General features: G+C 37.9%; 1 protein-coding gene across 4 annotated transcripts in view; it reads left to right on the forward strand.

Moving 5' to 3' along the window:
- The first annotated feature begins 5,852 nt into the window (after positions 1–5,852).
- The window catches only part of LOC104091359 (uncharacterized), a 32,693-nt gene continuing 24,531 nt past the window's right edge, over positions 5,853–14,014 (forward strand). The window contains exons 1-4 of one of the 4 annotated variants that reach the window (XR_011408909.1): positions 5,853–6,932; positions 7,864–8,123; positions 11,983–12,074; positions 12,157–12,257. The gene's annotated coding sequence lies outside the window, so the exon portion shown is untranslated. Of the gene's footprint in view, positions 7,010–7,863; positions 8,124–11,982; positions 12,075–12,156; positions 12,258–14,014 lie in introns of all 4 variants that reach the window. The other 3 variants (XM_070177909.1, XR_001968291.3, XR_011408908.1) reach the window with 3 other exon arrangements.

Genomic DNA, 14,014 nt, shown 5'->3' on the forward strand with positions numbered 1-14,014 from the left:
TGATAAGTTTCGGCGTCGTTTGCGGAATTTGGAAGTTTAGAAGTTCTTAGGCTTAAATCTGAGTGTAATTTGGTATTTTGATGTTATTTTGGGTGATTCTATGATTCGACTAAGTTCGTATGGGGTTATATGACCTGTTGGTAGGTTTGGTTGAGGTCCCGAGGGCCTCGGGATAATTCCGGGTGGTTAACAAATGGTTTGGAGTTGGAGAAGTGCAGTTGTAGTTGCTGCTACTGGTGTTTCTCCACATGCGGAATGGGAACCGCAGGAGTGAAGGAAGAGCTGCAGGTGAGGCTAAGGAAGACCCGGGCTCAGTCCGCAGGTGCGATGGAAATCCTGCATCTACAGTGGTCGAAGAAGCGGTTTGAGATGCGCAGATGCACAGTTGGATCGCAGGTGCAGCTTGGGTCCTGAATATGCGGTGGCCGCAGATGCGGTCAAGTGATCGCAGGAGCGGAGTCAGGATTTTAATGAATTTTTGCATAATCGGAGCCCGGTTCGCAGATGCGGTTCCGAAGGTGCGGAACTAGGACCGCATGTGCGGCTTTTGCTGGGCAGAAAACACCAGCTCGAGGTGTTGTTTCTCATTTTCAATTTTAGACTTGAGAAGCTCGGGAGAGAGGCGATTGTTTGAGGAAGTTCAAGGAAAATATTGGGGTAAGTAATTCTAACCCGTATTGGTCTAATTTCTGTGAATCTATGGCTTTGTTCATCACTTAATTAGGGATTTAAATGGGAAATTTGGGAGTTTAGGGCTTGGGGATTTGGAGAGTGAACTTTGGGATTTTGGAGGGGCAATTGAGGTCGGATTTTGGTAAATTTAGTATGGCTAGACTCGTGAGTGAATGGGCTTTCAGGTTTTGTAATTTTTGTTGGATTTCGAGACGTGGGCCCGGGGGCAGGGTTCGGGCCGATTTCGGATTTTGAGCTAGATTTCAGTGGTTTTCTTGTGGGATTGATCCCTTGATCCAATATTGATTATCTCGTACTGTTTGTGACTAGATTCTAGGCATTTGGAGGCCGGTTCGAGAGGAAAGGGCATTCTAGAGTAGGATTTCTACAATGTTGAGTTAAGTAATAGTTTTAAATCTAGTCTTGAAGGTATGAAACTCCGAGTTTGGTATAATGTGACTGTTTGGAGGTGACACCAATGTTAGGTGACGGGCGTGTGAGTATACACCGTGAGGGATTGTGACTTGGTCTGTCTAGTGAGACTGTAAAGTCTAATAGCCTTTTTGTGATTATATGTATTACTTGTCTGCTAGTAACTTGACTGCCTTTCATGTTAGAAATCATGATTAGGCCATGTACTTGCTTATGGTTGTTATACTCAGTCATAGTGATTCTTGTATATGTTTACCTCTGTCTCTATTATTTTCCCTGCTGATACACTATAGCATTCTGATTTGGGCTGTTTTTCCCTTCTTTACTGAGTGCTGTGAGACTAGAGAGGTTCATGACTGAGTGAGGCTGAGGGCCTATTTGTGAGGTATTGTACCTTAGCACGTGAGTTATCCGTGCAACACGTGAGTTGTCCGTGAGGATTCTGATATGATATGGTAGCACGTGAGTTATCCGTATGGCACGTGAGTTGTCCGTGCAGATTATAACACTTGGGTTGTAGGAGCCCCTCCGGAGTCTGTACACCCCCAATGAGCGTAAGTACCTATTGAGCGTGTGTATTGAGGGCTGAGAGTCTAGTGTTGAGCTATTGAGAGCTTGAGTGACAGTACCCTGTGAGGTTGCATCTGTTCCCTTTGTTGTTGCATTTAGCTGATATTTGGTTTACTTGAACTTGGTAAATATGCAACAGATTTGACTCATGTTACAGGTATTGACTCCTGTCTATTCTTAGATTTTGAAAGTTATTAAATTGAACTGTCCTATATGGCTCGTCACTGCTTCTCAGTTCCTTATTTATTTCTGTTACTTACTGAGTTGATTGTACTCATACTACATCATGCACTTCATGTGTAGATCCAGGTATGTTTGAGCACGGAGACCGTTGAGTTCAGGCGTGATCGAGTTTCGGAGACTACGAGATAGCTGCCAGCGTCCGCAAGACCTTGTCACTCCTTCTATATTTATTTCTACCTTGTATTGATACTTAGACACTGGTTGTATTAGTTTTAGTACCTAGACGCTCATGACTTGGTGACACCTCGATGTTTGGGGCTAGTTTTTTCGCACTCTGATTCTATTCTGAGTTCAACTTTGGTTTTAATGAAAATTCCTGATATGGAAAAAGTTTTAAATTACTTTTATATTTAACTACTGAAGTATTTTGGGAAAGTCAGCCTTGCCTAGTACCATCGATAGGCGCCGTCACGACATGTTAGGTTTTGGGTCGTGACACCTGATTGTCAATAAGCCTTGAGAGAAGTTCCATGCATATGATAAATATATATGGAGACATAGGATCTCTTTGACGAATCCCTCTACTAGGACTAAAGTATTTTGTCTTAGTACTGTTAACAAGGACACCAATATTGCTAGTACTTATGCAATGTATAATGAGTTTGGATATTTTTGGAGGGAAGTTAAAGAAGTTGAGGGTTTTATGAATAAAATCACATTCCAATTTGTCAAAAGCCTTTTCAAGATATATTTTTAAAAGCATATCGAATTTAGAGCTATTGGAGGTGCGCATATTGTTAAGGAGTTCTTGTATAATAATAGCATTATCACTAGCTCTCCGTTTTTTATAAAGCTGGTTTGGGTAGGGCCAATTAAGTTTGGAAGCAAAGGCTTAAGTCTGTTGGCTATTATTTAAGTAATGATTTTGTAAGCGGTGTTACAAAGGCCAATATGTCTAAAATTTTTTAGGTGATTAGCATTGTTAATTTTGGGAATGAGACATAAATAGGTATCGTTTGTACCAATTGGAAGGGACTGGGTTTCAAAGACCTTATGACAAACATTTTTCACGGAGTTACCAACTATATTCCAATATTTTTGATAAAAGAAAGGGTGAATCCCATCTAGCCCTGGTGCCTTAAAGGGTTTAAAAGAAAAGATAGCATTTGTGATTTCTGTAGTTGCAAGAGGTCTATCAAGGATTCCTAAATCGACCATTAATAAATTAGAGGTATGGTTCTTAAAGACAACCCTCTTTGTAACACTCTTAGAAGTAGTGAAGGCTTGTTCAAAGTAATTAAAAGTATGTTAAAGAATTGATTTGACATCAGTGATCCAGTTGCCATTATCATTTTTGAAGTACATTATAGAGTTGCGACGTTTTCTATTGGAGGCCATAATGTGGTAGAATTTAGTATTGACGTCCCCTTCAGTACACCAATTAATACGTAAACGAAGTTTCCAGAAGTCTTCTTCCATTTTGAGAATAACATTGTACTCTTGTTGGAGATACATTTCAAGATTCGTTAAGAAGGAGTTGTTTTGATTGTTGGGAGAGGCCTGTATGCCATGTAGTCGAGCAAGAAGTCTTTTCTTCTTTTTAAAAATGTCGCCAAAAGTATTATTCTTCCAACTAATGAGTTTTTCCTTAAGAATATTATGGGCTCTATTTAGGTCATTCATCATCCAGCTGTCGCGAACAATATTGATGAAATCAGGATGTTTACTGTCACGACCCAAAATTCAACTAGTCGTGATGATACCTAACCAACCCAGTAGGTAAGTCAATTAACAACTATCCAATTCCAATGAAATTCAATAAGACAATTCAGTAAAAAACAAAAATCTAAATCCCATATATTTTTCAAGGACTGGTATACAAATCACGAGCTTCTAAAATTAGAATTTACAAAGCTGGTATGAATTAAATACATCATTTGTTCGAAAAGTATATAAACAAAATTTTATATTCTAAGTCTACCATGAACAAGAGGCAGCTACAACCGGAACGAAGGGACGTCTTTAATTTCCAGCTCCTGTCGATCACAGCCACATTCAACAGCCAACATCTGCACGCAAGGTGCAGAAGTGTAGTATGAGTACAACCGACCCAATGTACTCAATAAGTAACAAACATAACCTTAGGTTGAAAGTAGTGACGAGTTGGAACAAAGATCGTGTCCAACACTAATAGCCAACAACATTTCTTAACAACGTAAAGTAAGTAATAAAGAAGTAACTCAGAGATAAAATGCTCAACTTTTTCATAGTTTCCCGAAAAAAATAGTTCCGCTTTTCAAGTATATCAATAAAAACCCAGTCCTTTTCTGAAATAGTAGAAAATACGAGTAAATTTGAAAACTGTAAATTTTTTTCAAAAATCCTTTCAACAATAAATAAGATGTTTCATTTTCTTTCCAAATAGCAAGTGTAAAATACCTCTCTTTGCCCATATGTCAATATGCGTCAGAAGTCATGAATGACGTGATATCATACAACATGAGAAAAATGCATCTCTATGCTTGTATGTGATGTATGCATATCAATGCAATGTATCTCAGAGATGAACTTAAGTACTCACACTCTCAGAGTACTCAGTCTCACACTTTCCACTCTTCATGCTTAATCACTCAGTACTGTATATTGCCAGTCCGGCCCAGGGAAGATCCATCCCGAAATATATACATTAACTGAACATCACTCACTCAGTACTGAGTAAGGCCAAATCCAGCCCGTGGAGAAGATCCATCCCCAGGTATATAAATGCTTCGGACAAGATCCATGTCCAGAGAAGATCCATCCCTCAATATAATCAACCGCGCTCACTGAGTGTGTGTGCAGAATCTGGAGGGGCTCCTTCGGCCCAAGCGCTATCATAAATCAGTATAACCACTGCGGCGTGCATCCCGATTCCATATATGTAATCAATATAACATGTTGCGGCGTGCAACCCGATCCCATAATATCACTCACACTCAGGCCCTCGGGCTCACTCAGTCATCAATCTCTTCAGTCTCCCAGGCTCACAATGCCATGAAACTAGCCCAAAATGATGATACGATATGCTAATAAATGGTAACAGAGACTGAGATATGATATGTACATGAATGCGTATGACTGAGTATATACAACAATGAAAGCAGATAACGCATTAGCAGAAATGACTGCAGTGGGCCCCAACAAGATAAGCATGTATTCTAGACATGGTTTATAACAAGGATCACAACTCAATAGCTCAAGTACGTAAAAATTTCATAATTACAGGTAAGATCAGGTAACTACACAGTACCACAGAAATAACGGAGTCACAATTCACACGGTGCACGCCCACACGCCTGCCACCTAGCATGTGCGTCATCTCAACACCAAAACTCGCTTTTGATGCCTCTAATGGATTCCTTGTGAAACTTCAGTCAGGTTAGGATTTTGAATCACTCCATTTGACCTTATAATGAAAGAGATATGGTGGTTTAAATATTTAAAAATAGTGCAAATTTTTAAATACGAAGTCACTGACAATTTCGTAATTAATCTGAAAATTCTGGCAACCCAATTCTTAGTAAAATGACAATAAAATTCTCATACGATGCCCAAATTCGACGATTCTTTTTTCTATGGCTGCGTAATTACGATACAGATCTAATGATTCAATCAAAACAAAAATCGGAGCTTATTTGTTTAATGTGGTACCATTTATGCTTGAAGAAACGACGTCGAAACATAAGAAAAACGAGCGCAACACAGATCAAACCTATCTGAAACTCACCCGAGCCCCTCGCAATCCCGTACGAACATACCAATATAATACAGACCTACTCGAGGCCTCAAATCACGCATAACAATATCGAAATGACAAAACGCACCTCAAATCAAACTTAATGAACTTTCGACATCCAAACACTCGCGCCGAAACATATCAAAATCAACTCGGAATGAACTCAAATTTTGCACACAAGTTCTTGTATATCATACGGAGTTACTCATGCCCCCAAACTATCGGGGCGAAGTGCAAATGCTCAAAATGACCGGTCGAGTCGTTACATTCTCCCGCACTTAAACATACGTTCGTCCTCGAACGTGCCAAGAGTTATTCCTAAGTCGTCAAACCGCCGTGTAACCTTACCATGCACATAGCCAGGGGGTGATCCCACGTCAACCTATTGTATATAGGACCGACAACACAACATAACTGAAGATCATTACTTTAACCTTAGTCTGTAAACCACATAATCCAATTTCCAACATCCGAAATTTATTACAAACCCGAATCTCGCATCTACGCACTGTATAAGTCTGAACAAGCTGCATCAAGCCATAACCATAACCCAAGACATAATCACATGATATACCACATAACTCAAATGCTCATAACAATAATTACTAATCACCGTAGCTGTTTAAAAATAAACCCGGTACTGGTAATAAACCTCATATCAAACAAAACCTCGTTCTAAAACCTTCATACACTGCCGATGATGAAAGAAACACGCAGAAACTCATAACCACTCATCAAATCAACAAGTCATGGAGCTCCCTCTCCTTCGACAAGAACTTTCATGTATTTTTCAATATTATTTCATAAGGTATTTCTATTACCTAGTTTTGTGCTAGCATATATGGAAGAAAACAACCAAGTGGTATTTATAGAGCGTATCTCAATGTTAGCATGAATTTCTTGGTTCCTTCTAACAGAGTTGTTCACATTAACCACGCTGGAGTTTCATAGACACTACAACAAAAAGGGAATTTAGCGACAATTATTTAGCAGCAATAAACTTATTACCGCTAATTTATTCACGGAAGACAAATATTAGCGGTCAATAAATATTAACCGGTAATTAGTATACTTTTAATGGCCATTCAAGAGAATAAACAGTAAAGCTATTATTTTTACTCTTAATATTGCCTTCAATTTTTATTTTCCGCTAAATCATCTCCCGCCTAAATCTATCAATTTAGCCTAAAGACTACCCAAAAAACAAAGGACATGCATTACTTTAACTGAAAACCCCTTACTCAATCTCTTCGCAAGCCATTCAAGAGAAAAATCGCCGGCCATTTTCTCAACCAAAAAAGTAACCCTCATATTATACACTCTCATCCGTAAGCCATTTAAGAGAAAAATTGCCGACCACATTCTCAACCAAAAAAAGTAAGTTCTTTCTCTATCTTTGATGTTTTATTGTATGGGTCTTTCTCTATCTTTGATTTTATTGTATGGGTGTTGGGTTAAAAATTGCTAATTATTGGGTCTAGGAATTACCTAAAGACTACAAAAAGGTTAGGAATAAACTTAATTGAAAAAACTCATAGTATACAAATCGTACCGGCAACCAAAATCGCAACCCGTCAATAAGTTTCTCTCTCTAATCTGTAGTGTTTGATTGTGTGGGTGTTGGGTTGATGAAAATTGCTTACTACTTGGGTCTATGGGTTCGATTTGTCAAAGTTCAATTCACTGAATGAGTAAAATCTTTATATCTTTTCTAATTTAGTATTGACGAATCTATGGCATTGTTTGAATTAAATAAATTATTAACTTTTATAGCATACGTTTTTTAAATGGAATTATTCTTATAGTTATTTAACTTTATTTCCCCTATATTCTGGATCAATAGTTCAGAACTTTTAATAAATAAATCTTTTTCTTTCAATTTAAGTCATTTTATAGAAGATGCATGTTAGTCATCTATGTATTTTCTATGTTTGTATTGGTTGATCACTGGATGTTTGAGTGAATGCTTTGTGATTTTTTTACTTATATTTGTTGGTTGTAGCCTTGCATTACAATATGGTAAGGTGTTATTATCATCGGACAATTATTTTTTCTGGTGTATCAATACCTCTTATCTCTAGAACTATCTATATCGCAAGGCATTGTTTGTACGTACGAATCGCTACTTGTTTGTGTTTCACAGCTTGAGATGAGGGTGATGCTTCCTCCTGTTTTGCATGTGACCTACTGATCTGTTGGAGTTAATCTGGTACTAGTATAACTTAATGCAGCTAGATAATTTCTTCATTTTGGAAAGGAACTATGCAAACTAGAGGTCGCAATCGACTGGTAATTGAACAAAATAATGATGAAGATGTGCGATCTTATATTGAGCAATTGATGGATGGTCAAAACTACTTTAGAGCCCAACCATATGTTGAGCAGTTGATGGATGATCAGAATTACTCTAAAGCCCAAGCACATGATGGTCAATCTAATGAGTCGAATAGTTCTGCTGGTGGCATTTAGATTCAACATAATGACGATTCAGGTAATACTTTTTAGTATTGCAATCTGTTGCTTTTGTAGTATAGATTACATTACAACTCAAAAAAAAAGTTCACTTAATATCATATCGATTGCACATTTCCAAAAATTAAATTTCTCCTGATATCTTTTTATCAAGTGAAATTGCTTCAGTACAGTTCTCTTCAGGTTGTCGAAAGATGCAAGTGAAATTACTCAGTAAAAACATTAGACCGTCAAGCACTGAAGAAGTAGTTCTACATGATTTTTTATCAAACTATCCCAATTATAAGTAAGCAGCTATCTGATGCAATAGTACGTGGCCTTATCATTCAATTTTATTACTTCTGTGTAGTAGCTCACGGCTTTGTTCCACTGCTTGCCCTTATATGCAGTATTTCCTATACAGAGCACCATGATAAATTAGAAGCACATACTAATGAAAGAACCCATAACTTTCGGAAGGTAGTAAAGTGAATATGAATAACTATTAGGCACAATATTATTTCATTGCATATGCTGTTACTTAAAGCTGAAATTTAAAAAGTTGCTAGGATTATGGTAACCACATAACAGTATCAACTCTACCAGAGATCAATGTAACAACAATCATTGTGAAATTGATTGTTTCTGGTGTGGCTTATTAGTAGACTCTTCTTCTTTGGAGTAGAGAGACCCGACGAAAGTGAAAGTTAATATTTTTAAGTGCCCCACATGCTGCTCATCATAGAGAATATTAAATTCCAATGCTGGTAGCTAAAAGGTTGTAACAAGGAGATGTGAATTATACTTCAGGTCTTTGTAGCCTCTCGGACGAGGATATAAAACAGTTTGATGCCACAAAGAGAATTAAGAAACAAAATCTAATCAAGTCGAACAAAACTTACAGTTGATCTTAACATATGAAAAAGCTCAATCTTTTATGCATGATGTGATCTTCTAAATGTTGGTTTTTATTTTTTCCGGAAGTTCTCTATCCCAAAACGTGGAGAAGCATGGATCTTAAAGTCACTAGGAAAGAATTGGAAAGATTACAAGTGTGATTTAAATGCTGAGTGGTCACGACCTAAAACTTCCTTCATAAAATGTCGTGACGACACCCAATCTCTACGACTAGGTAAGCCTAAAAGATTGCGAAAATAACAAAAATAAAAGTAAAACTTAACAACTAACTGCAATAGATAACTGAACAACTGGTAACAATGCCGCTCGGCATGTACAATAACTAATACTCTAGAAATACAATGTCTTCCCAAAATCTGGAACATCATAAGTCACAAGTTACAGAAGAAAACTAGTATCTCTATACACCAGAGTCTAATAAAAGAAGTACATAAGGTAATTGACATAGGGGAGAATAGAGGGGGACTCCGAGGTCTGCGGATGCGGCAGATATACCTTGAAATCTCCAATCTGTCACTGCTCACTGATGACGTGGCTGATAGTGAGCACCTGGATCTGCACACAAAACATGTGCAGAAGAGTAGCATGAGTACACCACAACGGTATTCAATAAGTGCCAAGCCTAACCTCGGTCGAGTAGTGACTTGGTTAGGTCAGGGCCCACTGGTGTATAATAAATAAAGCAGGAGAATGAAGCAGTATAATAAGAGACTAGAATTTAACTAAAAGAAAAACACAGCAAAATAGTAGTACAACACACATGGATAAACAACGGGGGATCTCCCGAGATACCATCTCGTAGTCCCAAAGTAAATATGCAAAGAGATCTCCTAAGGTACCGCCTCGTAGTCTCAAAAGTAAACACATAACTCAAACCGATAAATACAACAGTTAATAACAAGAATTCTATAGTTAAGACTGATAAAGATCAAGGAAAAGCAGGAAATCAACTAGGCATGCTGCACATAGTTCAAATAAGCAGTTAAAGCACGTAAACATATGATATTAGACTAAATAGGATAACTACACATGTTGGTATAACTCAATTAAGATGAAACCAGGTTACTACTCAGTAAAAAATTGGGTTTTACGACAAATAGCTCGTGTACGCACTCGTCACCTCACGTACACGGTGCTAACATATTAAAACAGTACCAAATCCTAAGGGAATTTTCCCCACACAAGGTTAGGCAAGCCACTTACCTCGAACCAAGCTCATATCAATCCGTAAGAATGTATTTTCCTCGATTATTCGACTCCGAATGACCCAAATCTAACCAAACACAATTACATATCATAAATACAACTACAATAGACTAAGCTAATTAATGAAATCAAGACTTTAACAACAAATTCGAAAATAACTCTAAAACTTCCCCGGACCCACGTCTTGGAATCGGGTAAAAGTCACAAAATATGAATACCCATTCACTCACAAGTTCACTCGTTCCAAAATTACTCAAATCCGATGTCAAAATCTCAATCAAAACCCAAAAATTTGCTTGAAGAACTTTTTCCATTTTCCCCAATTTTCTCAACCTAAATCCGAAACTAAAGGATGAAATTAATGATAGATTAGTGGGATATAACCAAAAACAAGTGAAGAATCATTACCCAATTGATGCCTTTGAAAATCACTCAAAATTTTGTCCAAATTTGAGCTCTATCTCAAGTTATGATAAAAATGGCTAAACCCTCGTTTTGAAATGTTTATAACTGCCCAGTGATTCCTCAATCGCGATCGCGGAAATAGCCTCGCGACCGCGAAGCACAACTTCGCTGTCCCAGAATTTAACCCTACGCGAACGCGGAAAACTCCACGCGAATGCGATGCACAAGCTCTCATACTTACGCGATCGCGAACGACCCCACGCGTTCGTGATGAGCAAAGCACGTGGTCCAACTTTAGCCTCCTTAACACTACGCAAACGCGACCTTTGCCATGCGTTCGCAAAGCACCACTTCACACCAATACGCATTCGCATACTCCTGTCGCGAACGTAAAGAACAAGTCCTTCCTCTGCCCACCTTAGCCTACACGATCGCGGACTACCTCTTGCGATCGCGTATAAGCAAACCAGATGCACGAGATCACAGAACTTCAGCCATCTTCCAAAATCAATTCCAAATCCGTTGACCATCCGAGGCCCCCAGGATCTCAACCCAACATACCAACGAGTCCTAAAACATCATACGAACTTAGTCGAGCCCTCAAATCACATAAACAACAACAAAAGCACGAATCACCGTCTGATCCAAACTTAATGAACTTGAAACTTTAAACTTTCACAACCGATGCCAAAACCTATCAAACCATGTCCGATTGACCTTAAATTTTGCACACAAGTCATATTCGACATTATGGACCTACTCCAACTTTCGGAATCGGAATCCGACCCCGATAATCAAAGGTTAACTTCCGGACAAACTTTTCAAAAATTCAACTTTCACCATTTCAAGCTTAATTTAGCTACAGACCTCCAAAACACAATCCAGATACATTCCTAAGTCCAAAATCACCCCACGGAGCTAACGAAACCGACAACACTCCATTCTGGAGTCGTCTTCACACATTTCTAACTACGGTCAAAATCCTAGAACTTAAGCTTCCGTTTTAGGGACTTAGTGTCCCAAAACACTCCGAAACTACGAACAAAACCTCCCGACAAGTCACATAAGCAGAAAAAATACGAGGGAAGCAGTAAATATGGGATCGGGGCTATAACTCTTAAAACGACCGATCAGGTCGTTCCATGAGTATGCGCAAAAATATAAGACTAAAGACGCTTTGCTAAAAAATAGACCAAGTCGCATACCGAGGGATCAATGGAGTGGTCTTGTCTCTTATTGGCTTTCTAATAAAGCTAAGGAATCAAGCTTGAAAACACTCCTAGTCTGGCTTATTTTTATAGCGTTTTGATTTTAGTTATGCACAATTTTTATTTGTAATTATAAGATATCATTTTATGTTTCAATGACAGAGACGTACACAACAAATAGAAATAACAGGGCCAAGCAAACGAGACCTCGCGCAAGAGGATCCAAAAGTATTGCTACCTTGATGAATGAGCAGGTAAACTTGTGAAAATTTACAAACAATAATATTTTAAAAATAAATTTGCCACGCATATCTGACATTGTTTTAATCATATTAGGTTGTAAATGGGAAAGAGCCTACACAAGCAGGAATTTTCATATTAACTCATAAAAACGTAAGGATGGTTGACCAATGGATGATGATTCTGCCAAGACAATCGTAAGATTTCTTCTTTCTTTCATTTTCTAAACTGGGAAACAGTTGGAACATGAAAATAATTGTGGCTTTTATTCATGTTTCTTTATATATTTCAATTCGTTGTTGATTAATTGACACTTAAAGAAATGTCTTTTTAAAATATATTACTTTTTATTTATTTATTTATTTTGGTGACTTGAATTTATCATCTTTTGGTTCCATATATAAATTCTGTTGAGTTTTTGGAGCAATTGAATGTTTACATAAACTGGTCTTCTATAATACATTTTTACAATACCTGAAAGTTTGATTAAAAGATATTAGGCATAAACTCCCAACTCCCATGTTGCTATGATTGTCCCTAAGAAAAAATATTTTGTGTTCCAGACTTTCAAACTTTCAATAAGTTGAACTTCTCCTCGATCTTTCAAAGATGTATATAATGTCTATTTCTGTACTATAATTTCCCTCTTTTGTGGTTCGATGACTCTGTCAATGTGCATTTTTTCCTGTTCATGCATTCCAAAGTAGATTTATTATTTATTCTATGGCCAGGAAATGACAAATGAAAGGGTGGGCAATAGTGAGAGATCTATTGGGCAACCTCCTCATAGTGTTGCTTGGGAAGGCGATGTATATTTGTCACGACCAAAATCCTAACCTGTCATGATGACTCTTATCGTGGTACTAGGCAAGCCGAACTTTCCAAAATACTTCCAACATTTAACAGAAATGAATTGAGAAATTTTAAATAACTAGAGTTTTCATAAAAAAAGGGGTAAAACCTAAATCACAATTCCCGAAACAATTCCCCAATCGGGGTGTCATTAAGCTCATGAGCATCTATACAACACCGGTCTTGAAAAGAAATATCTACGAGAGTCTGTATCAAATTACAAATAAAGAAAAGATAAGCAAGGAGAAACAAGGACTGCGAACGCTGGGCAGCTACCTCATAAATCTCAGAAGATCAACCGTGCACGATATCAACGCCCATCATGTCCGGAAATATCTGGATCTGCACACGAAGTGTAGGGTGTAGCGTGAGTACAACCAACTCAGTAAGTAACAATAAATAAGGAACTGAAAGATAGTGACGAGCTACACAGTTATAGTTCATTTTCGGAAATCTCAACAAGAAAGTAGGCATACTTTCAAATCCGGCAATTTATGTCAATTCAGTTTATACAGGCCAAGTTCAAGTAAAAACCAGATATAAAATCTTCCAGAAATTTCAAAAACATTGACATATAGCAGCTATGTACAACAACAATGAAATCAAATACAACCTCTCAGGGCAACGATCACTTAGTCTTTGTCAATAGCTCATCACTCGACTCTTAGCCCTCATCTGCTCACACTCAATAGGTATCTGCGCTCACTGGGGGTGTTTAAACTCCGGAGGAGCTTCTATAGCCCAAGCGCTATAATCCGCACGGACAACTCACGTGCTATAGTATCATATCAGGATCCGCACGGGCAACTCATGTGCTATAATACAAATATCTGGATCCGCACGGACAACTCATATGCTATGGTATCAATATCTCATTATTAGACCCTCAACCTCATTCAGTGATCAATCTCTCTAGTCTTATCGGCTCTCAGTAATCATGGAAATCAGCCCAAAACAAAAATGATATAACGTATCAACAAGGAATAACAAAGACTGAGGTAAAATATGCATGTAAGACTACGACTGAGTACAAATAGCAATTAGCAAGTAATTCAACTGGTATCATGGCCTCTGTGGGTCCCTACAGTACCATCACATAACC

Source organism: Nicotiana tomentosiformis, chromosome 6 (genome assembly GCF_000390325.3).
Source record: "Nicotiana tomentosiformis chromosome 6, ASM39032v3, whole genome shotgun sequence".
NCBI classification, from domain to species: Eukaryota; Viridiplantae; Streptophyta; class Magnoliopsida; order Solanales; family Solanaceae; genus Nicotiana; species Nicotiana tomentosiformis.